The following is a 23,973-nucleotide window of genomic DNA, read 5'->3' on the forward strand; positions in this document are numbered from 1 at the left end:
TTTGTTTGTTCAAGATTTCCCTTTTCTGGAAGTTCCACTCTCTGTGCAGGCTGACTCCAGCCCGGCCCTCCAATCTCTACAGGAGTTAGGGCTGTTGTTGCACGTAGTGGTGGGCAAAATTTCAAAATGTCAATAATTCCTCCATAGTGTGATTGTTTTAAAAACCAAGTTCAAGAGGTTGAAACACTAAGTTTTATGATGGTTGTAAAGGTGTGAGTCTGCTACAGGATGGTTTCCATCATGAGGTCCCCTTCCCTTGTCCCCGGAACTCCCCTTAACTGTGTTTTCTGGCCACAGTGGCAAACTAGAAGTCTCTAGTGAACTTTATCTTGATATTTAAGTATTGACTTTCATTTAGGGTTTTTTTTTTTTTTTTTTTAAGTTTTTATTGTGAACTGAACAACAGTTTACATGGGAGTATAGTTTTACACTCATCCTATCACATTTCATTTCATTGGTATGATTACAATCCCTTCTGTGCATCATCATTCAACAGTATTTGCGTCTATCCTCCACCACCACCACCACCCTTTTTTTTTTAAGACATACACAAAAGCACTCAGGAATACATAATCATTTAAACAACCAAATGGCACATTATGCAAGCCTGCCTCTGCCAACCCAGTCTTTTTCCTTCCTTGAGTCTAAAGTTTTCATCTGCTTTGCCTCTACATGCTGTCTTCTCTGCCTCCATCTCAATTGTCACTGCTTCTCTGTATAGGGTATATTCTGCTAATGTTTTTCTCATTTGATTGTCTTAGTCTCCTCTGTTCTTAGACTGTAAGATCAACTACTTCTCCCTTTTTGTTACAAAACTGCTCTCTTTACACTTGTGATGATCGAAATTAGTCATGATAACAATTGCTCACTATTGAATCATAAGAACCTTATCCCCATCTCCTTTCCCCCGACCCATCTAGACAAGATGAAAACTATTCAATGGAGATTTTATCTTCCCCTGCACACTCTGAAACTAAAATTCCTCTTGAAACTTGTAGGCTAGTCACTTCATGCCTTTTTAGCTCCCCCGTGCCCTCCCCCCCCCCCATTTTACGTAGCCAATGTCTAAGCTGCCCATCCCAATCAACTTGTGTACAGAGGGGATGGGTGACGATAATGATCTGAAGATTCCTTCCCTCTCAGTGAGTATTTTGAGCTTATTCATTCATAAGTATGGTTCAAGTTCCTAAAATTGTAGCAATTTATGCCTGTTTCCTAGATCAAGTTTTTTTTCTTTCTTTTTATAGTTGAAATCTGATCATGAAACCATGGTAGCTAGGTCAAAGGGCTACTATTTGCAAGTTTAGGCATTCTTGTGTGTCTCCTCTCACTTCATATCAGCTGGACACTTCACTCTGTGCTCAAGCCCTCCATGGCTATGTCCTAGTCCATGGTCCCAGGAGTTCCCAGGTCTCACCATTCTTTGAATCAACCAGCCCTTCCTCTTCTCTATCTCATTTAAATATTGACAGGAGTCTATGAAATGCAGTCAAACTCATCCCATAACATCAGTGTTGCTTTTCCCACTTTTCCACTCACGAGTAGACAAATGTGGTCACCAGCAAATTTACATGCTTGCTCGTGTATTCCCTTTGAGTTTACATTTTGGAAAAGTGGTTGTCCTGAAGGGACTTGATTGCTTGCATTGATGGCTCCCCAGTGAACAACTTGGTTGTTCTTATAGTAGCCAATCGGAGTGTCTTTTTTTTTTTTTTTCTTGCTTGTCTTTCTTTTCAGAAGTATTTTCTGCTCCTCTTGCTTCTCCAGATTGTTCTGCTTGTTCTTTTCAACTGGGAATGTCCCACCTCAGAAGGTTCTCGAATTGGATAAGGTCTTATACACTACAAACGCTCAGCAAGAAGACTATTTCACTAGGCAAGTTCTAGCAACCCTTTTAAATATTCTAATCATTTATAGTCTGAAGGCAGCCTTACAAGTTTTCTATAGTCATGTTTACAAATATTCCTTCTATTCCACTCATGTGTCTATTTTTCAATAGGAGGCAAGGAGAACCAATATTTATAAGATAGTCAAGCATCTTAATATTATTTCCCTTCTGTTAGCCATTCAGACTATGCTTCAATCCATGTATCACATAGCCTTGTTGTTCCAAGTTCGGGAATACATCACTATTTACTTTGGTCCCATATAACCCATGCAAACCTGGCTAAGGGTTCTATCTATTTTGTTTTTCCATACCCCTACCCCTTATCCTGGTGTGGCATTGTGAGTTAATACACCAGACTGTAAAGTCGTTTGAATCACAAGGTCTGCGGTTCAAGCTCACCAGTTGCTCCTTGAAAACCCTATACAGGGTCGCTATGGGTCAGAACCAACTCAATGGCACTTAAAAACAACAACAACCCCTTATTGTGTATTGTCCTCCCCAACACCCTAACTGTGATGTGTCTATCCCTTACCTTGTGCTTTACCATCTCTTCCCTCCCACCCCTGGTAACCAACAAAGTTTTGTTTTGTTTCCTTTTAGTATGGATATCTTTTCTTAATTAAGCGTTTGCAAGAATGGTCTTATGGAATATTTGCCCTTTTGTGACTGAATAATTTCACTCAGCATAATATCCTCAAGGATATTCCAGGTTATGCGGTGGCTTGCAGCTTACTTGTTATTCTTCAAGATAGCATTGTGTGTATGTATCAAAGTTTGTGTATCCATCTTCCATTGATGGGTACTAGACTGTCTCCATCTTTTTGTTATTGTGAATAGTGCTGCTATGAATATTGGTGTGCATATATTTATTCGAGTTAAAGCTCATATTTCTTGTAGATATATACCAAGTAAAGGAATTGCTGGATCATAAGGTATTTCTATTTCCAACTTTCTGAGGAATTACCATACTGTTTTCCAGAGTGGTTGGACCATTTTGCATTCACACCAGCAATATAGGAGGGTCCCAGACTCTCTACATCCTTGCCAGAATTTATTGCACTCTGCTTTTTTGAACTTTACTGTCATTGCTAGTGTGAGAGGATATCTCATTGATGTTTTGATTTGCATCTCTTTAATGGCTAATGATGGTTAACATTTCATTATATGTTTATAGGTTGCTGAAAGTTCTTCCTAGGTGAAGTGTCTCTTCATGTCCTGTGCCCATTTTTAATTTGGTTATTTGTCTTTTGCTTGTAGAAGTGTTATTGTATCTTATAGATTTTAGAAATTAGTCCCTTGTCTGATATGTCTTTGCAAAATATATTTTTTCCCCATTCTGTAGGTTCCCTTTTCATTCTTTTGGTGAAATATTTTGATGCACGTAAGTTTCTAACTTTAAGTATGTCCCAATCATCTATTTTTTCTTCTTTTGTTTGTGCAATTTTTGCAAAGTTTGGTAGTGTTTGTGTGCCTTGTTTTAGAGCCCTTATATTTGTCCCTATTTCTTCACTGATGACCTTTATCATTCTAGGATTCACATTTTGGTCTTTAATGCATGCTGAGTTTATTTTTGTATATGGTGTGAGGTAAAAGATTGCATCTCATTTTTTTGCATATCGATTTCCAGTTCTGCCAGCACCATCTGTTGAAGAGATTATCTCCTCCCCATTCAGTGTAATGTGGCAGTTTGTCAGAGATCAGTTGGCTGTATGTAGATGGGTTAATTTTTGTATTTTCTATTCTGTTCCATTGATCTTTGTATCTTTCATTATACCAGTACCAGGATGTTTTGACCATTGTAGCCGTGTAGTAAATTTTGAAATCAGGGAATGAGAGGCTTCCAACTTTGTTCTTCTTAATCAGTGTTTTGCTTGTCCTGGGTCTGTTTCCTTTCCTTATAAAGTTTGTAATTGATTTTTCAATCTCTTTAAGAATGTTGCTGGAATCTGAATTTGAATTGTGTTATATGTGTATATTGCTTTTGTTTGTATTCACATTTTAACAGTGTTAATTCTTCCTATCCAGGAGCATGGTATATTCTTCCATTTTTGTAAGTGTCCTTTGGTTTCTTGATTAGTGTTTTGTAGTTTTCTTTATATACATTCTTTGTTTCTTTGATTCCATTTATTCCTCTGGATGGCTATTGTAATTTGTATTGCTTTCCTAATGTCCTTTTCAGTGCTGTCATTTTTAGTAAAGAGGAATACAGCTGATTTTTGTATATTGATCTTGTACCATGCCACTTTGCTGAATTTTCCAATGAGTTCTATTAGATTTTTTTTTTTTTTTCTGAGTCTTTGGGGTTTTCTAATAATAGGATCATATCATTTACACAAATAGAGAGCTTTACTTTCTCTTTGCCAGTCCAGATGCCTTTAATTTTCCTGTCTTGCCATATAGCTAAGACTTTCAAAACAATGTTGTATAGGAATGGTGATAAAGGGTATGCTTGTCTGGGTCCTGTTCCCAAAGGGGAAGTTTTCATTTTCTTTCTATTGAGAGTGATGTTGGCTGTAGGTTTTGTATATATGCTCTGAAGTATGTGGATGGATTTCCCTTCAATGCCTACTTTGTTAAGTGTTTTTTATCAGGAATGGATGCTGGATTTTATCAAATGCCTTTTCTGCATCAATCAATATGATCATGCGGTTCTTTTCCTTTTTCTTCTTTATATGGTGGATTACACTGATTGTTTTGCTAATGTTGAATCATCCTTGCATCCCTGATATGAATCCCACTTGGCCATGATGTATTAGTTGTTTGATGTGCTGTTGAATTCTCTTGGATAGAATTTTGTTGAGAATTTTTGCATCTATGTTCTTGAAGGATATTAGTCTATCATTTTCTTTCTTAGTGATGTCCTTCCCTGGTATTGGTATGAGGGTATGCTTGCTTCATAAAATATATTAGGAAGTTTTCGGTCCTCTTTTATATTCTGAAATAATTTGAGTAGAGTTGTTGATAGATCTTCCCTGAATCTTTGGTAAAAACTCACCAGATAGCCATCTAGACCTGGATTGTTTTATGATGGGGAATTTTTTGATGTCCTGGTCAATTTCTTCCTTTGTTGTAGGTTTGTTCAAGTTTTCTACTTCACTTTGTGTAAGTTTAGGTAGGTAGTTCTTTTCTGAAAATGTATTCATCTCCTCTAGATTTTCAAATTTGATGGAATGCAACTCTTCATAATATTCTGCTATTGTCTTTTTTATTTTTATGGGTTCTGTTGTGACATCACCCATGTGGTTTCTTATGTGTGTTATTTATGCTTTCTCCCTGTTTTATTTTGTTAGGTTTTCCAATGATTTGTTGATTTTATTAATTCTTTCAAAGAACCAGTTTCTTGTCCTGTTGATTCTTGCTATACTTTTCTGTTTTCTCTCATTTATTTCTGTTCTAATCTTTATTATTTCCTTTCTTCTATTGTCTGTAGGTTTACTTTGGTGGTATTTTTCTAGTTGTTGGAAATGTTGAGTTAATGTTTTGATTTTGATTCTTTTCTTTTTTTGGCTGTGTGCATTTATTGCAATGAATTGTCTTGTCAGCACTGCTTTTGCTGTGTCCTAAAGATTTTGTATGTTGTGTTTTTTACTGATTTGTTTCTAAGTACTTTTTGAATTCATGTCTTATTTCTTCTACTAGCCAGTAGCTTTTAAACATGTTTTATTTAGTTTAAGGTCCTCTTTTTTTGCTGACCCTCTATTTTACTAAGAATGATGTTCTTCTTCAGAGACGGACAACTCTTGATGACATGTCAAAATAATTGAAACAGTCTTCTCATCTTTGCTTCTAAGAAGAATTCAGACTGTACTTCTTTTAAGACATATGTGTTTGTTCTTGTAGACCATGGTACTCCCAGTAGTCCAGATTTTCAGAATGGCTCAGCATACAGATTTGCGAACATCATAGTTCAAAGGTATAAATTATTTTCCAGTCTTCCTTATTCATTTTGCAACATTCACAGGCAAATGAGATGGTTGAAAATACCATGGTTTTGGTCTGGCACATCTTATTTCTCAAAAAGACATCTTCAGTTTTTAACATTTTTTGTTTTCTAGTCTTTTTATTATTATTAACAAGGAAAATAATAATAATGAAAACAACCAAAAACAAAACACAGCACTATAAAATTGAAACAGCAATGTCAAACTGTTGCTGGAGTTCATGGATGTACCTAGGGTACATACTACCTCATTGAGAGGCAAGAACTAGGCACATGACTGTGCATTTAGGTGTATATGTGATCAAAAAGAATCAGAGCAATGGAAACCATTAAAGAACAGAAAACATCAAGACTTTTTCATCAAGCAATCCCAAAGCGCTCTACTCTTTTCCTCTTCTTTGACTCTGATCTTCTGTGGTTCCAGTTCCAGCTGAACTTGTGCCAATCCCAAATCGTGACTTCCTCTTTTTTAGCTTCTCATCATCTTCAGACTTTCTGGAGATTGGAGAGACATTCACACCAAAGCTTTGAGCCCTTTCCTTCAGCTTATCCATGTTAATCTTAGGCTTGGTATCTGATGACAGGACTTTTGGTGGAACTGAAGAAATGCCAAACCTAGCTGCCTGGACAGCTTTCTTGCTCTCCAAGCTCGCAGATACATTGAATCATTCAGCCTTCTTCTGCATTCTCTCAGTTTTTGGTAATTCTGATGTAATTTTTACCACTTTCTTTTCTGCTGTCACATCTACAGTTTTCTTTCAGGGGGTTCTTCCTCTTTAACAGGTAGTTCTATGGGCTTTGGCTCTTCTATCTCTGTTTTATCTCCCTATACATCTTCTTCATTTGCCTCCTTTTCAGCATGCTCTTCAAGATATGCCTGGAGCCTATTGATGAAATCTTGTTTTATTCCTTTGGTCTCCAAACCACGAGCAAGACATTCCTGCTTTAGTTCAGCAATCTTCAACTTGTAAAGCTCCACCATCTCCACTACCATCTTGCCACTCCCTCGGCTCCACTAGCGGTTTTTTAACATTTTAAGGAAACTTTTTGAAGAATATTTGTCCAATGTAATACGTCCTTCACTTCCTAAAGATTTCTGCTTTGTGTATTGATTGTGGATTCAGATAAAATGAAATCCTTCACAAATTAAACATTTCTCAGTTTACTGTTGTTTTGTTTATTGATCCAGTTGTGAATATTTTGGCTTTCCTTATACAAGCAAATTTATGTCTCCCATATATCACAGATTGTTAATGAGTCTTACTTAAATCATGATGTCCTATTCTTCATATATTCCAGGTTTCTAGAAGTGTGATAAGTGAAATCATATCTTGAGACTTTCAATTAGTGACATGAAATAAAATGTGTATGAATTGATGAATAGAAAAATATATATACTTTGTAAACCACTCAGTTCACAAAAAGTAAAAGCAAGCACAAAATAATGTTGTTTTCCCTTGTACTATTTGAGGTACTGTTTATTGGTTTATAGACAGGTCCCACATGAGTATGATGAAGTGTTCTGGAAATCCCATGTGTCACAATGATGTCCATAATTTGTTGTGACCCATAAGTCAAATGCCTTTGCATTGTCAATAAACTCAAGTAAATATCTCTGTGATATTCTCTGATTTCAGTGAAGATCTATCTGATAACAGAGTTGTTATCCCCTGTTCTGTGTATTCTATTGAATCCTGCTCCTTGTCTATAATGTTACAATAAATTTTAAATTAAATGCAACAAAATTATACTTGTGTGTTATGTTAATTATCTTATTCAATGATCCTCATTCTGTTGGATCAAGTCTTTTTTGTTTGTTTTTTTTTTTTTGCTATGGACATGAATGTGGATCTCTTCTAATCAGGTAACCAGGTAGCTGTCTTCCAAATTTCTTGGCATAGAGGAGGGAGTATCTCCAGTGTTGCATCCCTTATTTGAATTGGTATTTAATGGTTCCCTGAATCCTTGTTTTTTAAAAAGCATTCAGAGTAGCTTGGGCTTCTTCCTTCATTACTATTGGTTTCTCACCATATGCTGTCTCCTGAAAAGGTTGAATATCTACCAATACTTTTGGGGCATTTCTTCAACTTTATTTTGATGTTTCCTGTGTCTTTCAATATTTTGTCAATAGAATCATTCAATTTTGCAACTTAAGACTTGAAGTTTTTCTTCAATTATTTCAGCTTGTGAAATTGCAAGTGTGATATTTTGGTTTTATAACTCCGGATTTTTGCACATTTCTTTATACTACTTTTTTTTTGTCCTCTCAAACTGTCGTTTGAAGCATTCTCTTTAGTCTGGTATTGCATCATTAGTGTTCAATGTTTCAAGTCTATTCTTGAGAAAGTCTGTAAATTCAGGTGGCTTGTGATCAAGTTGTGCTTTGGCTCTCATATATTCATTTTAAATCTTTAAAAATTGAAACAACTTTCTCCAAGTCTTACCCTTGTGTGAGCAATCTTGGGAGAGATGGAGCAGGTGAAAGATCAGATGAGCACTCCTACAGCAAACATCTGACCTACCCTCAGAGATACAGGTGTGGACATTTTTTCCCACTGTTTATTGGTCTTTTGCTGTCTGTGCATCTCTACTCTGGTGACAAAAGGGGGTATTTGAGCCAGTGGTCACCCCAGTACCCATGGAAAATTCTACTAGACATGCACATGGATCAACTCAGCAGAATCTAACAAGGGGAAAGTCACTACTTAAAACACAACAGCCACCAAAAATGGCTACAGCTATCTCTGATCAGTTTATCACTAGGAAATAAGTCTTAATGGGAGTTGTGGAATGGCAGAGAGACAGACTAAAAAGGAGAATCCCAAAAATTAAATCCTGAATTACACCATAAGGACCAACAGTGACATCTTGACATTTCTAAGGCAGCCATGAAGGCAAGAAGCCAAAAGAGGGACTTTAAAGTAATATTCATATTTTGCTACAGGTTTTTTTTTTTTTTTTTTCTGTTTTCTGCGACTATAGATTATAGAATCCAGTCTGGCTGTTTTGCTGTTGCTGTTTTGTTTTTTGGTCCTCATTTTACCTTCAGTAATATCTTTATCTCCCTATATTACTCAAAAAGATATAGCAATCACTTTTATGTAGTCAATCTACAATATCACCCTATAAAATACCGCCATCCAGGCAAGAGCCACTACTAGTTTCTATACACCAAATAGACAACCAACACCTGTTTCGGTTATTCTGAATTGAACAATTTAAAAAAAAAAGTGAAAAGGGAAGCACATTTTGTGATCACATCTCTCTGTATGCAATCAGAAAGCATAAAACATCAACATACATTCATATAACTATTGAAATCACACCCAACTATTGAATATTCCCAAGAAACAGCTGACCATGTCATCCCGTGTCCAAAAGCAAGATAAAGTGACAGAAAAATGAACTGGAGGTACAACTAGAATTCACATTGGAAGGAGAGAAGTGTTTGGAAATGTGTGAAAAGGATTCAGAATAATTATATTGAGATGCAATCAAATATTCCACAGAGAGGAAGATAAAAATAAGGAATAAATCAGGAAAGCACTATAAGAGCAATTAAATTAGGTATATACAATAATAGAAACAATTCAAATACTACAAAAAGAATTACAAACAAAAAATAATAAAATAACAGAAATGGATAATACACTAAAAAGGAAAAGGAGTAGAACTGAAGAGATGGAAGTGAGAACCAGCGAGGTGGAAGAAAAATGCCTCAATACTGCTAAGATAGAAAAGCAAACAGTCAAAATGATAAAAGGATATGAAGAATAAAAGAGATTCATGTGGGACAACATGAAGAATAATAATTTAAGAATTATTAGATTCCTGAAGAGGAAGAATCACAGAAGTAAGGAGAAGAGATAGTTGAAGAGCTCCTGGAAAAAAAAGTTTATCTAAAAATTCTGAAAAATTAAGAATTCAAGAAGCTCAACAAACTCAGGAAGAATAGACCTCAAAAGAAAATTGCCAAGACATGGTATAATTAAGCTCTCCAAAACAAAATACAAGGAAAGAATCCAGAAAGCAGCTAGGGGAAAGAGAAATGTTACACACAAAGGCAAGCAAATCATATTGAGCTCTGATATCTAAGCAGAAACCATGCAGTCAAGAAGGTAATAAGGAGAAATATACAAAATCCTGAAAGAAAAACACTACCAACCAAAAATACTCTACTTAGTAAAGCTGTCAATCAAATATGACAGTGTAATAAAAACATACCAGGATAAACAGAGGCTAAGGAATTTTGCCAAAACCAAACCTGTACTTCAAAACATCCTAAAGGGAGTTCTTTGAACAAAGCACCAACTAGAACAGGCAGCAATCAGAGATTGATATATGTGACAGCCCCATCTGGAACTCAATCAACAGATATGAGTCCAGAACAGAACAAAACTGTAAAAAAGAATTTAGAGGATTTGGGAGGCCAGTCTATGATCAAAACAATTACATGTGAAAGAAGGTAAAATAATAGGAATAGAGATCCAGGTGGTGAGGAGGTCAGGTAGACTATAGAGTAAAATAGAGTGTTTTAACTGGAGGGGAAAGTTAATAGAATTTAAGGAAACCTCGAAGAAAATTAATACTTCACAATTTATGAAGAAACTGAAAATCCAAGAAGAATATGGAAGCGTTAAAACTATGACGAAACTGACAAGAAAAAAGCACAAAAAATATGAACTCAGCACAGGAAGGCATGCAGAACAAAGAAACCAGCAGCACCACAAAAAATAAAATAATATAAACATGAAAACAATGAATTCATATCTATTAATTAGTACACTGAATGTCAATGGATTAAATGCACCAGTTAAGAGACGGAGAGTGACAGAATAGATAAGAAAACAAGATCATTCAATATGCTGTCTGCAAGAGACACATCGTACACACAAAGAAAAAAACAGACTAAAAGATGGGAAAAAAAAAATTCCAAGTTAATTGCATTTAAAAATGAGCCAGATTGGAAATACTTATATCTGATCAAATAAACTTTAAGGCAAAAATCAGCATAATAGATAAAGATGGATAATATCTTATAATTAAAGGGCCATTTGAATAAGATGACATAACCATAATAAATATCTATGCTTCCAGTGAAAAAGCTCCAAAATAAATAAAGTAAACTATAATAGATTTGAAGAAACAAATAGGCATATCCATAATAATAGTGGGAGATTTTAATACACCACTTTCGAAAAAGGATAGAACAACCAGAAAGAAATTTGACAAAGACACAGAAGAACTAAACAAACACAATCCAGCAACATGACTTCATAGATTTGTGCAGAGCCTTCAATCCAACATCTGGACATTATACATCTTTCCCACTACACAGGAAATTGAACATTCTCCAGAATAGATCATGTGTTAGGCCACAAAATAAGCTTCCATAAATTTAAAGACATCAAACTACTACAAAGCATCTTCTCAGACGACAATGTTATAAAATTAGAATTCCACAATATGAAGACCAAGGAAATAAAGTCAAATACATGGAAGCTGAATAACATACTGCTTTAAAGTTACTGGGTTTAAAAAAATAATAAAATGTGAATTCACAAAGTTCCTAGAAACAAATGCAAATGAAAACACAACATACCAAGATCTTTGGAACACAGCAAAAGTGGTTCTGAGAGGACAATTTCTTTCAATAAATGCACATATCCAAAAAGAAAGAACCCAAATTAGCACATAGACACAACTTTTCCAACAGCTAGAAACACACCAGCAAAGTAAACCTACAGTCAACAGAAGAAAATAAATAATAAAGATTAGAGCAGAAATAATCAAGATAGAAAACAGAAAATCTATAGAAAGAATCAGCAGGCAAATTAGCTGGTACTTTGAAAGAATTAATAAAATCTACAAACCATTAGAAAGCACAACAAAAGAAAAGAGGGAGAAAACATAAAAAAAAAACACACGTAAGAAACCACATTGTTTTTTTTTTCCACAACAAAACCAATAAAAATTTTTTTAAAAAGATAATAACAGAATATTATGAAGAGTTTTACTCCAATGAAGTTGAAAATCTAGAGGTGATGTATACATTTTTAGAGAAGAACAACATATCTAAGCTTACATAGAGTGAAGTAGAAAACTTGAACAGACCTATAAAAAAGTAAGAAATTGATCAGGTCATCAAAAACCTCCAGACCAAAAAAAAGTTCAGAGTCAGATGGCTTCACTGATGAATTTTACCAAAAAATCAGGGAAGAGCTGTTAACAGTTCTACTCAAATTATTCCAGAATAGAGAAAAGAATGGAAAACTTCCTGATACAATCTATGAAGCAGGCAAAACCCTCATACCAAAAACAGGGAAAGGCATCACTAAGAAAGAGAAGTATAGACTAATGTCACTCATGAACATAGGTGCAAAAATTCTCAACAAAATCCTAGCCAACAGAATTGAACAACCCATTTAAAAAATAATACATCATGACCAAGTGGAATTCATATCATAGTTGTGAGGATGATTCAACATTAGAAAACCAATCAATATAATCCACCCTATAAACAACAAAAAAAGGAAAAGAACCACATGATCATATCAATTGATGTAGAAAAGGCATTTGACAAAATCCAATATCCATTCTTGGTAAAAATACTCAAAAAGTAGGAATTGAAGGGAAATTCCTCAACATAATTAACAACATATATGCAAACCAACAGCCAACATGGATAGAAACTGAATGTAATGGAAAGAAACTGAAAGTCTTCCCTTTGAGAACAGAAATCAGGTGCCCTTTATCACCAATCCTAGTCAATATTGTGTTACAAGTTTTAGCCTGATATATAAGGCAAGATAGGGAAATTAAAGGTATCCAAATTGTCAAAGAGGAAGTAAAACTCTATTTTCAGATGATATGATCCAATACGTAGAAAACCCCAAAGACTCACAAAGACAACAGCAACAATAACAATTACTACTGGAACACACTGGAAAATTCAGCAAAGTGACAGGGTACAAGATAAACATACAAAAAATCAGTTAGATTCCTCTATACTGATGATGATAGCACTGAAAAGGAAATTAAGAAAGCCATGCACTTATAACAGCCATTCTAAGGATGAAATATTTAGGGATAAATGTAACCAGACAAACAAAAGTCTTATATAAATAAAACTACAAAACACCTATACAAGAAACCTAAAGAGACTTATAAAACTTGAAGAATATACCATGCTCCTGGATAGGAAGTCTTAACATTATGAAAATGTCAATACTACCCAAAGCAATCTACATATATAACACAATCTCAATCCAGATTCCAATGACACTGTTAAGAGAGATGAAAAAAGCAATTACAAACTTTATAAGGAGAGGAAAAGACCAAGGATAAGCAAAGTGCTTAAGAAGAACAAAATTGGAAGACTACCACTACTTGATTTCAAAATGTACTACATAGATACGGTGGTCAAACAGCCTGGTACAATGAAAACACATAGATCAATGGAACAGAATGGAGAATTCAAATATTAGCCCATCCAACTGATCTTTGACAAAGGGCCAAAATACATTGAATGGGGAGGAGATAGACTCTTTAACAAATAGTGCTGACATAACTGGAAATTGATGTGCACAAGATTGAAACAAAACCTTTACCTCATATCATATACAAAAAAACAAAAACAAAAACAAAAACAAAAAAACACACAACTCATAATGGATTAAAGACCTACAAGGGAATGCCAGAATTATAAAGGTCATCAGTGAAAAAACAGGGACAAATTAAGGGCTCTAATACATGGCATGTACATTCTACCAAACATGGTGAAAATTACACAAACAAAAGAAGACAAAATAGATGATTGGGACTTACTAAAATCTAGAAACTTATGTGCATCAAAAGATATTATCAAAAAAGTGAAAAGGGAGCCCACAGAGTGTGGGAAAAAAAATTGCAATGACATATCAGACAAGGGACTAATTTCTAAAATCTATAGGAAACTACAACACATCAACAAGAAAAAGACCAAAAGAAAAAAAAAAAATTTGAAATGGGCACAGTCCATGAACAGACACTTCACCAAGGAAGACATTCAGGCAGCCAACAAAAGTAGGGAGAAATGTTCATGAGCATTAGCCATTGTCGTTGTTGTTGTTAAGTGCCATCAAGTCAGTTCTGACCCATAGTGGCCCTGAGTAGGGTTTCCAAGGAGCAGCTGGTGAGCTTGAACCACCAACCTTGCAATTCAAACGGCTTTGCAGTCTGGCACATTAACCCACAACGTCACACAAGGACTCCTAACAGCTATTGTTGTTGTTTAGTGCTGTAGATTTGATTCTTATCCATAGAGACCTTGTACAGGTTTACCAAGGAGCAGCTGGTGAGCTTGAACTACTGACCTTGAAGTTAAAACGGCTTTGCAGTCTGGTGCATTAACCCACAGCGCCACACCAGGACTCCATTAGAGAGACACTAATCAAAACACCAAGGAGAAATCACATCACACCAGGACTAACAGTAAAGTTCCACAAAGCAATGGACAATAAATGATGAGGGTGTAGAGAGACTGGGACCCTAATGCATTGCTGGTGGGAAAGCAAATTGGTCCAACCACTCTGGAAAAGAGTAAGACACTTCCTCAGAAACTTGGAAATAGAAATACCTTATGATCCATCAATTCCTCTACTTGGTTTATATCAATAAGAATTATGAGCCAGAACATGAGTAGATATATGCACACCAATGTTCATAGCAGAAAGTAACATGGACTTAAAATACTTTCTGATAAAGATCAAAGACAATAGCCTTTGGTTTGGATTACATCTTAATGTAAAGAAACAAAAAATCCTCACCACGGGACAAGTAAACAGCATTCTTATCAATGGAGAAAAGATTGACATTGTCAAGGACTGCATTCTTCTTGGATCAACTATCAACACTCATGGAAGCAGCAGTTAAGAAATCAAACGATATATTACATTAGGCAAATCTGCTGCACAAGATCTTTTTAAAGTGTTGAAGAGCAAAGATGTCAGCTCGAGGACTAAGGAGCATGTGACCGAACCCATAGTACTTTCAATAACCTCATATGCATGTGAAAGCTGGACAGCGAATAAGGAAGACTGTAGAAGAATTGATGCTTTTGAGTTACGGTTTTGGAGGAGAATATTGAAAGTGTCATGGGCAGCCAAAAGAATAAACAGATCTATGTTGAAAGAAGTGCAGCCAGAGTGCTCCTTGGAGGCCAAGATGACAAAACTTTGTCTCTGATACTTTGGAACATATTTCAGGAGGGACCAATCACTCGAGAAGGATGTCATGTTTGGTAAGGTGGAGGGTCAGAGAAAAAGAGGAAGATCCCCAGTGAGGTGGACTCGCAAAGTGGCAGCATCAATGGGCTCAAGTGTGGCAATAATTGTGAGGTTGGCCCAGGACCAGGCAGTGTTTCATTCTATTGTGCATAGGGTCGCTATGAGTCAGTACAGACTTGATGGCACACAACAACAACATTAACAGTGTTCATAGCAGCACTATTCACAATATCAAAAATATGAAGACAGCCTAAGTGCTCATCAATGGAAGAATGGATAAAAAACTTTGGTACATACACACAATGCATTACTATGCTACCTTGAAGAATAACAAGGAAGCTGCAAGCCATTACATAAACATGGTTGAATCATGAGGACATTATGTTGAGTGAAATTAGTCAGTCACAAAATGAGAAATATTAAATAAGATCATTATTGTAAAAGCTTAAGAAAAGATACCCATACTAAAAGGAAAAAAAAAAAAAAATCTTTGTTGATTAAAAGGAATTGGAGGTGGGGAAGAGGGAGTATAGAAGGAGGGAAATTTAGATCACAAGATAGGGAATAGACATCTCATAGTTTAGGTGATGGGAGGGCAATATATAAGTGGGGGGATCAAAGAAAAAGGTAGATGGGGAGCACTGAAGTCTTTTTGCATGGGTCAATGGGACAGAGGTAAATAGTGATGTATATTCAATCTTGGAAAAAAAGGTCTCTGTGATACAAGGATAGAGGCATACTCTGAAGAGGGGAAATAATATTAAGATTATTTACTGTCTTATGAATAGTGGTTTCCCCTGCCAATATTGTAAAATAGACACTGGAGTGGAATAGAAAGGAATATCACTAAACATGATTACAGAAAGCTTGAAAGTCCATCTTAAGCTTTTAACCGATTGAAATACCTAAAACAGATTCTAGAACTTGCCCATTGAAATAGACTTCTTTCTGAACCTTTGTAGTGTATAAGACCTTAGGTGGAATCCTGAGTCCCATCCAGAACCTTCTGAGGTGGGACATTCCCACTGGAAAGGCAAGCAGACCAGCCTGGAACAGCTAGAACAACAGAAGATACTTCATGAAAGAAAGATGAACAGGAAAAATCCAAAACAAAAATGGCAGCCTGATTGGTTACTACAAGAACAAGGAAGTTGCTTACTGGGGAGCCATCAAGGCAAGCAATCAAGTCCCTTCAGGACAACACCCCTCCCCAAAACTGAAACTAAAGGGAGCACATGAGCAGGGATATAAGCTTGCTGGTGACCATGTTGGTCTACTTGTGAGTGAAAGACAGGAAATGCAGCAATGAAGATATGAGCTGAGTTTGACCACTTTCCGCAGACTTCCATTGACCTGGAGATGAGAGAGAGAAGTGGAAGTGATGGTTGGTCCAAAGTGTGGTGAGACCTGGGGTTTCCAGAGCCCATGGGCAAGGACAGAGCTAAGGAGGTTTTGAACTGAGAGTGAAGCATCCAGCTGGTATGAAGTGAGGGAAGACTCACAAGAATGCCCAAACTTGCAGGCAGTATACATTTGACCTAACCTCAATGGCTTGATAATCAAAACTCGAGCAGAGGAACATTATTATTTTTTTTTGATAAATGAAACAAGTGTAAATTGCTACAATTTGATAAACTTGACCTATACTTATGGATTTAGTAGCTCAAAATACTAACTGAGAGTGAAGGAGTCTTCACATCAAGTATCAATCCTATCCTGTCTGTATACAGAGTTGATAGGCACAGGAAACTTAGACATTGGCTACATAAAATTAGTTGACAATAAAGGAAAAAGTGATTGGCTTACAAGTTTTCAAGAGGGAGTTTAGCTTGAGTGTGTGGGGCAAGGAAAATTACCCCCTGGATGGTTTTCATCTTGTCTAGACAGGTCTGGTGAAAAGAGATGGGGATTAGAATATTGTGATTCAATAGTGAGTAATTGTTTTCATGACTAATTGCAACTGTCACAACTCTAAAGGTAGAAGTTTTGAAACATAAAGTGGGGAGTAGCTAATCTTACAGTCCAGGAAAAGAGTGCCCTAGGACCATCAAGGGAGAAGAGCATGAGCAGATTGTAGGACCCTATACAGAGAAGCAGTGACACCAGAGACGGAGGCAGAGATGAGGACATGGAGTGAGGCAGCAGCTGAGGACTCTAGATTAATGGAAAGAGAGGGACTGAGTGCTGGCCTCCAGGAGGCAGGCCTGCAGAATGTGCCCTTTCATTGTTTAAATTATTATATATTACTGAGTGTTTTTGTTGACATCCACTCTCAAACAAAAACCAAAACTAATACTGTTAAAGGATGATGCATGGAGGGGATTGTAATCATTGCAATGAAAGGATGAGTGTAAAACTGATGTTCTTCCATGTAAAGTATCACACAATTCACAATGAAAACTTTATAAAACAATTGAAGCAATATAAACTACATATACTGTTTCTCATCAAAATATTTCATTAGAAATATTCTCAACCTTTTAATACAAAGAGTATTTTGAGAATATGTCAAATCTCAGCAATTACTTTTCATGGATGGGTAAGAACACATATATATATTTTTCCAGTGACACATATATTGGGAATGTTTCCATCTCTGAAAAATACAATACTCACATATTGTAATAGTCTTTGGTGTTGCAAAATTCTGTCTTGGGATATCTGCAGTGTCATTTCTATCGCCAAGGATATATTTTCAAACTTCTGCCCCTTCATTCCAATGTTCACATTCACATTCCAAACACTTGTAATCATCAATGTGTCTTTATTACATATTTGATCAATTTTTAACAGCAGAATTTGGTAATCTTTGCTATAAGTGGTTGGTGATACATTTCAATAACAGTTGTATTAACTTTTCTTTCTTTTAGATGTAGGTATATTTTTCCATATTGACAGAATTGTACTTCATGATAGAAATCTGAAATGTTCTTTATGAGGATGAATGCAACACCATTATCTTAAATTTGTCATGTCCAGCATTGCTGCCGATGTGCAATATGTGCAATACTACTCCATTTCACCTCAGTAATTCCTAGGATATTAATTTCTATGCATGTATTCCATTTCATTTTCACAACTTTCCATTTTCTTAGATACATATTTCATGCAATTTGCACTCTAATCATTAATAGATGTTTGCAGTTAAATTTAATGTGATTTATTTCCAAAATATACCACCATATCATTTTTGTAAACTTTAAAATATGTTTGAAACTAAGTTTATGTGAAAACCTAGGTCCTTTGGTGTCTCAATGTTAGACAACAATGGTTGTATTGGGGACAAAATACTCTGCATGTGAGATATATGTGGTCTAAAATAGGCATTGGGAGGGGAATCATAAAAGTAGAAGCTGAACTAGAATGCCATAGTTCTTATTTTAGTGACTATTGAACTTAAGTCATATCGTGCCTTGCAGCTGACATTGCCTTTACCATTCAGAGGTCACAATAAAAAATGAATAAGAACTTTTACTTAAATAAGAATGCCTGGTTTGCTGATTAGGAAATCTCTTTCTTTTACAGAAGTCCTCAGGAAAGAAAAATCAGTGATAAAAGTAGTGCCTGAAAAACCAAAAACACATATACAATACAAACTATATTATAATATTTCTGAAAATAAGCAAGTGTTCAGGTTTGGAGCAAAGATTTAAAAAGTCAAAAATTACAGTATCATTAAAGCAGTGTACATTGTTTTGTCTTGTTTTTGAACATTTTACTTGGGTTTGGGAGAAAGTTTTCAGAACAAATTAGGTTTTCATTCAAAAATTTATCCATATTTTACTTTGTTACATTATTGCAATCCTCTTAATTTAATAGTACTCCTCCAACTTCTTCTATGGGTTTCTTTTTTATATTCTTTCTGAGAATGAACAAATGATACGTTCTATGACTACTCTGGGAAGGATTGTAGAAGAATTGATGCCTTTGAGTTATGGTGTTGGAAGAGAATACTGAAAGTGCCATGGACTGCCAAAAGAACCAACAGATCTGTTTTGGAAGAAGTGCAGCCAGAGTGCTCCTTGGAGGCCAGGATGGCTAAGCTTCGTCTCTCATACTTTGGACATATTGTCCGGAGGAAACAATCATTGGAGAAGGATGTCATGCTGGGTAAGGTGAAGGGTCAGAGAAAAAGAGGAAGACCCCCAACGAGATGGATCGGCCAGGTGGCATCATTGATGGATTCAAGTGTGCCAGCGGTAGTGAGGTTGGCCCAGGATCGGACATTGTTTCATTCTGCTGTGCATGGGGTTGCTATGAGTCGGTTCTGACTCGATGGCACCTGACAACAACAACAACAACATGACTACTGTATTTACACATTAAATTTTGCCCTCATTAAAAGTAATACCTTTTAGAAGTGAAGACTATTCATCAGAAAGTCTAGATTTTTTGGAAGTCATATCATTATCATGAATGATGGAACATGTACACTTTGATAAAGTATGTTGTAAAATTATAATTGCTTTTTTTTGAAAGGTGATATTTAATTCAACTTTAGATTTAAAATAGCATTAAAATAGCATATGAGATTTGACGTGTAGTAAGTGGAGACTGTATTTACAAATATTTGGAATGGACATTATATTATCTGTGGTTCAGCAGTTAAAATGTAGCTATCCCCCATGATGTAATTTGATGTTACAAACCAATTAGAGGATTAAGGGCAAAGTACACCACCATTAATCACATCATCACCCTGATCTGAGAGAGATTTCAAATATGGCATGCAACACCTTTTATCTTATAAGAGATAAAAGGAGAGACTAGAGCTGAGAAGAGGGAATATACTTACACCAAGATAGAATATCCAAAATTGGAGCCCATCCTTAGGAACTGACGTCCCTGTACTATGAAATTCCTAGATACAGGGTAAGATTGATGCCAAGATGTATGAATATCTCCAATAAATGCTATAAATATTGAAAGGAGACAAGGACCTTTCTCAGAGTCAAAAAAGAGGAAACCTTCCCCAAGTCTGGCACTCTAAATTTAAACTATCCAATTAAACTGTGAGAAAATTAAAAGTCTGGTTGTTAAAGCCACCTACTTTACTTGTATTTCTCTTATAGCAGCACTAGATAACTAAGAAAATTGGGTAATAGAAACATACAAAATTCTTGGAAAAATCTTACAATAAACTGATGTGGTCTTAGATACAGTTAATGCTTTTATACATGGTGGTTTGATTATCACCAAAAGACATACCACCCCAGTGTGATGAGGTAGATAGAGCTCTGACTTGAGAATTATGAGATTTATCATGAAATCCTTGGTTCGCCTCTAACTAGCTTTTAGACAACAGGCAAGTGACATTTTTCTCCCTACGTATTAGTTTTTTCATTTAAAAATAAGGAATTTTTCATAAGAATATATCAAAGTCCATTACAGCTTCAATATTCTGACTATATGTTCTCTACTTTTCCTGCCACATTAGGAAAAGTTCCCATAAAATTTGCCTTTATGCATTTAAAATAATGTGTGCTTTATTAAAAAGCAAATATTATCTGAGAAGTTTGCACATTAAGCTTATCAGCCATTAAAACTACAGTTTGGCTAAGGTTATTAGATTAGCTAACAGGGACCTTAGGGACAATAACTAAGAAAGGGAAAGTTAGACACTAAGGGAAAAGAACAGAAAAACAAAAGTGAATTTAAGGACACCTAGTTGTCTTAGTTATCTACAGCTGCAATAACAGAAATACCACAAGCAGGTGGCTACGAAAATAAGAAATGTACTCTCTCACAGTTTAGGTTATAAGTTCAAATTCAGAGTGGTGACTCTGGGCAAAGTTTGTGTCTCCTTTCAGCATCTATAGGCCCAGTATTATTGGGATAGCTCCATATATTGTGGAATATTTGTTCCTTGGGATCCAAGAGATATACAGGTCAGGGACTCCAGTTATAAAGAATGTACTCTACTAAAGGCTCTTCTTACTTGGTGGTAGTAGATACCCCTTTCTCTGTTCACTTTCTTCTCCTCTTATCGTTGTAAAATGAAATATCTACCAACCTGCTGTCATATTTGTTGCACTATGTTGGCTTGTGTGTTGCTGTGATAGTGGCAGCTATGCCACCGACATTTTATGACGGACAGGTTTCAGCTAAGTTTCCAGACTAAGACAGACAATAAAAAGGGAGTGATGAACTATTTCTGAATATTTAGTCACTGAAAACATTATGAATACAGTGAAACAATGTCAGATAGCATCAGAATATTGAATACTGAAATATTATGAATGCCACCAGAATAGTCTCAGATATAATACCAGAGGAGGAGCCCCTCGGGTTGCAAGGCACACAAAATATGACTGGGTTAAAGCTGCCTTCTGAAAGTAGAGTTGACTGTGATGAAACAAATGGAGATAAGCTTTCTGGACTTTCCTTTGCAGATTGGGTATAACTCAAAATGAGGAGAAACAGCTACACACATCCATTAATAATCAGAACATGGAATGCAGGAAATATGAAACTAGGAAACTTAGAAGTTTTCAAAATTAAATGAAATATATAAAGATCAATATCCTAGGCATCAGGGAGCTGAAATGGGCTGGCATGGACCATTTTATATCTGAAAATCACATGGTTAAAAATTATGGTATGGGGAGCATACAGGGAAAGTGAGAGGGAGACAGGTGTTGAGAGAACAAGGAGAAAGGAAAGAAAACGGCGTCCTACATCCTATCCTCCTATCAGCTATTCCTCTCCACAGCCTACTGGCTATGAACAGAGCAGTGACTCTCAGCAGAACACCTATGGACAGCCGAGTAGCTATGGACAGCTGAGTAGCTATGGGCAGCAGAGCAGCTATGGGCAGCAGCCGCCCACTAGTTACCCACACCAGACTGGATCCTACAGCCAGGCTCCAAGTCAATATAGCCAACAGGGCAGCGGCTATGGGCAGCAGAGTTCATTCCGACAGGACCACCTCAGTAGCATGGGTGTTTATGGGCAGTAGTCTGGAGGATTTTCCAGACCAGGAGAGAACCGGAGCATGAGTGGCCCTGATAACCCGGGCAGGGAAAGAGGGGAATTTGATCGTGGAGGCATAAACAGAGGTGGGCGGGGAGGAGGACGTGGTGGAATGGGTGATGGAGAGCAAGATGGCTTCAATAAGCCTGGTGGACCCATGGATGAAGGACCAGATCTTGATTTAGGCCCACCTGTAGATCCAGATGAAGACTCTGACAACAGTGCAATTTTTGTGCAAGGATTAAATGACAATGTGACCCTAGATGACCTGATGGATTTCTTTAAGCAGTGTGGGGTTGTTAAGATGAACAAGAGAACTGGAGAGCCTACGATCCATATCTACCTGGAGAAGGAAACCGGGAAGCCCAAAGGCAATACAACTGTGTCCTTTGAAGACCCACCAACTGGTAAGGCTTCCATGGAGTGGTTTGTTGGAAAAGATTTCCAAGGGAGCAAGCTTAAAGTAACTCTTGCTCAGAAGAAGCCTCCTATGAACAGCATGCGGGGTGGAAAGCCACCCCTTGAGGGCAGAGGGACACCACCACCACTCTGAGGAGGTTCAGGGAGCCCAGGAGGTCCTCAGGGACCCATAGGTTGCATGTGAGGTCATGGAGGAGACAGGTGGCTTCCCCCCAAGAGGACCCCATGGGAACCCATCTGAAGGAGGAAATGTCCAGCACCGAGCTGGGGACTGGCAGTACCCTAATCCAGCCTGTGGAAACAAGAACTTCACCTGGAGAACAGAATGCAACCACTGTAAGGCCCTTAAGCCCGACGACTTCCTCCTGCCACCCTTCCCGTCCCTGGGTGGTGACCAAGGCAGAGGTGGCCCTGGAGGCATGCGGGGCGGGAGAGGTGGCCTCATGGACCGTGCCGGTCCTGGTGGAATGTTCAGAGGGGGTCGTGGTGCAGACAGAGGTGGCTTCCGTAGTGGCTGCTGTATGGTTTCTGCTGCAAAACTAGAGCTTACCCTTATTGATTATCTTTTGTAACTTTGCATTTTTCTTGACCTGCTCTCAGAATTCTTTCCTTGTCTTTGGTTCTGTAATGTTTGATTATGATATGCATTGGTGATTTTTAAATTTTTATTTTTGGGTTGTTCCTATTTGGGGTTAGTTCAACTTCTTATAACTTTTATATTCTCATCTTTCATGGTTTTAAGGAATTTTCTTCCAACAACTCTTCAAAAGATTTCTCTTATCTTTTTAATTATCTCTTCTTGTTCTGGATTTCTGATGACCCATGTTTTTGATCTTCATTGTATCCCACATAACTCATAAGCTTTCTTCATATTGATTCTCTTTTTTTCTTATTGTTCTTGTAACATACTAGCATCAAGATCACTAATTCAGACTTCCATTGCTTTGGATCTTCTCCTTTCTCCATTTGTGAGATCTTAGTATTAATTTTCTGGACTTCCAATGTCAACTTTTGTATTGTTTCAAAATTTGCATTAATTTTGTCTGTTTGTTCGTTTAGTATTTTCCTGAATACTTCTAAAGTTTTGTTTGTTGGTTTATTTATTTTCCCCCTGTGTTCTCCTTTCTTTCCTCAACTTTTCTGTCTGTTTTTTAAAGGTTCCTAAATATCATTCTTTTGACTTCATTTTCAGTTAGTTTCATCATGTTTTCTTCCTTAGAAATATTTCCTGACTCTGCAACTTGGTCATTTGTTTGAGCCATTTTCTCTTGCTTTTTTTGTTTGAGCTAAAATTGTCTGTTGTCTCTGGGACATTGTGATACTTTCATAATTATACCTACTTGATGATTGCCTGTTGATGTGTTCTTAGACTCTCACCAAATGTCTCCTGTGAGCACAGTTAGAGAATGGAAGCATGTGTACCATTCATTCTCCCTTTGCTGTTTGTACATCTTATTTTAAGATGGGTTTTAATGGTGTTAGCTTCC

At 36.6% G+C, this 23,973-nt stretch overlaps 2 pseudogenes; one reads left to right on the plus strand and one right to left on the minus strand.

The window, feature by feature from the left end:
* Nucleotides 1-6,188: 6,188 nt before the first annotated feature.
* Nucleotides 6,189-6,822, minus strand: LOC102831924 (annotated as a pseudogene).
* Nucleotides 6,823-21,689: 14,867 nt separating this feature from the next.
* LOC102840268 lies at nt 21,690-23,058 on the plus strand (annotated as a pseudogene).
* Nucleotides 23,059-23,973: the final 915 nt, after the last annotated feature.

The sequence above is a fragment of the Chrysochloris asiatica genome, unplaced genomic scaffold (assembly GCF_000296735.1).
Source record: "Chrysochloris asiatica unplaced genomic scaffold, ChrAsi1.0 scaffold00180, whole genome shotgun sequence".
In the NCBI taxonomy this organism is placed as follows: Eukaryota; Metazoa; Chordata; class Mammalia; order Afrosoricida; family Chrysochloridae; genus Chrysochloris; species Chrysochloris asiatica.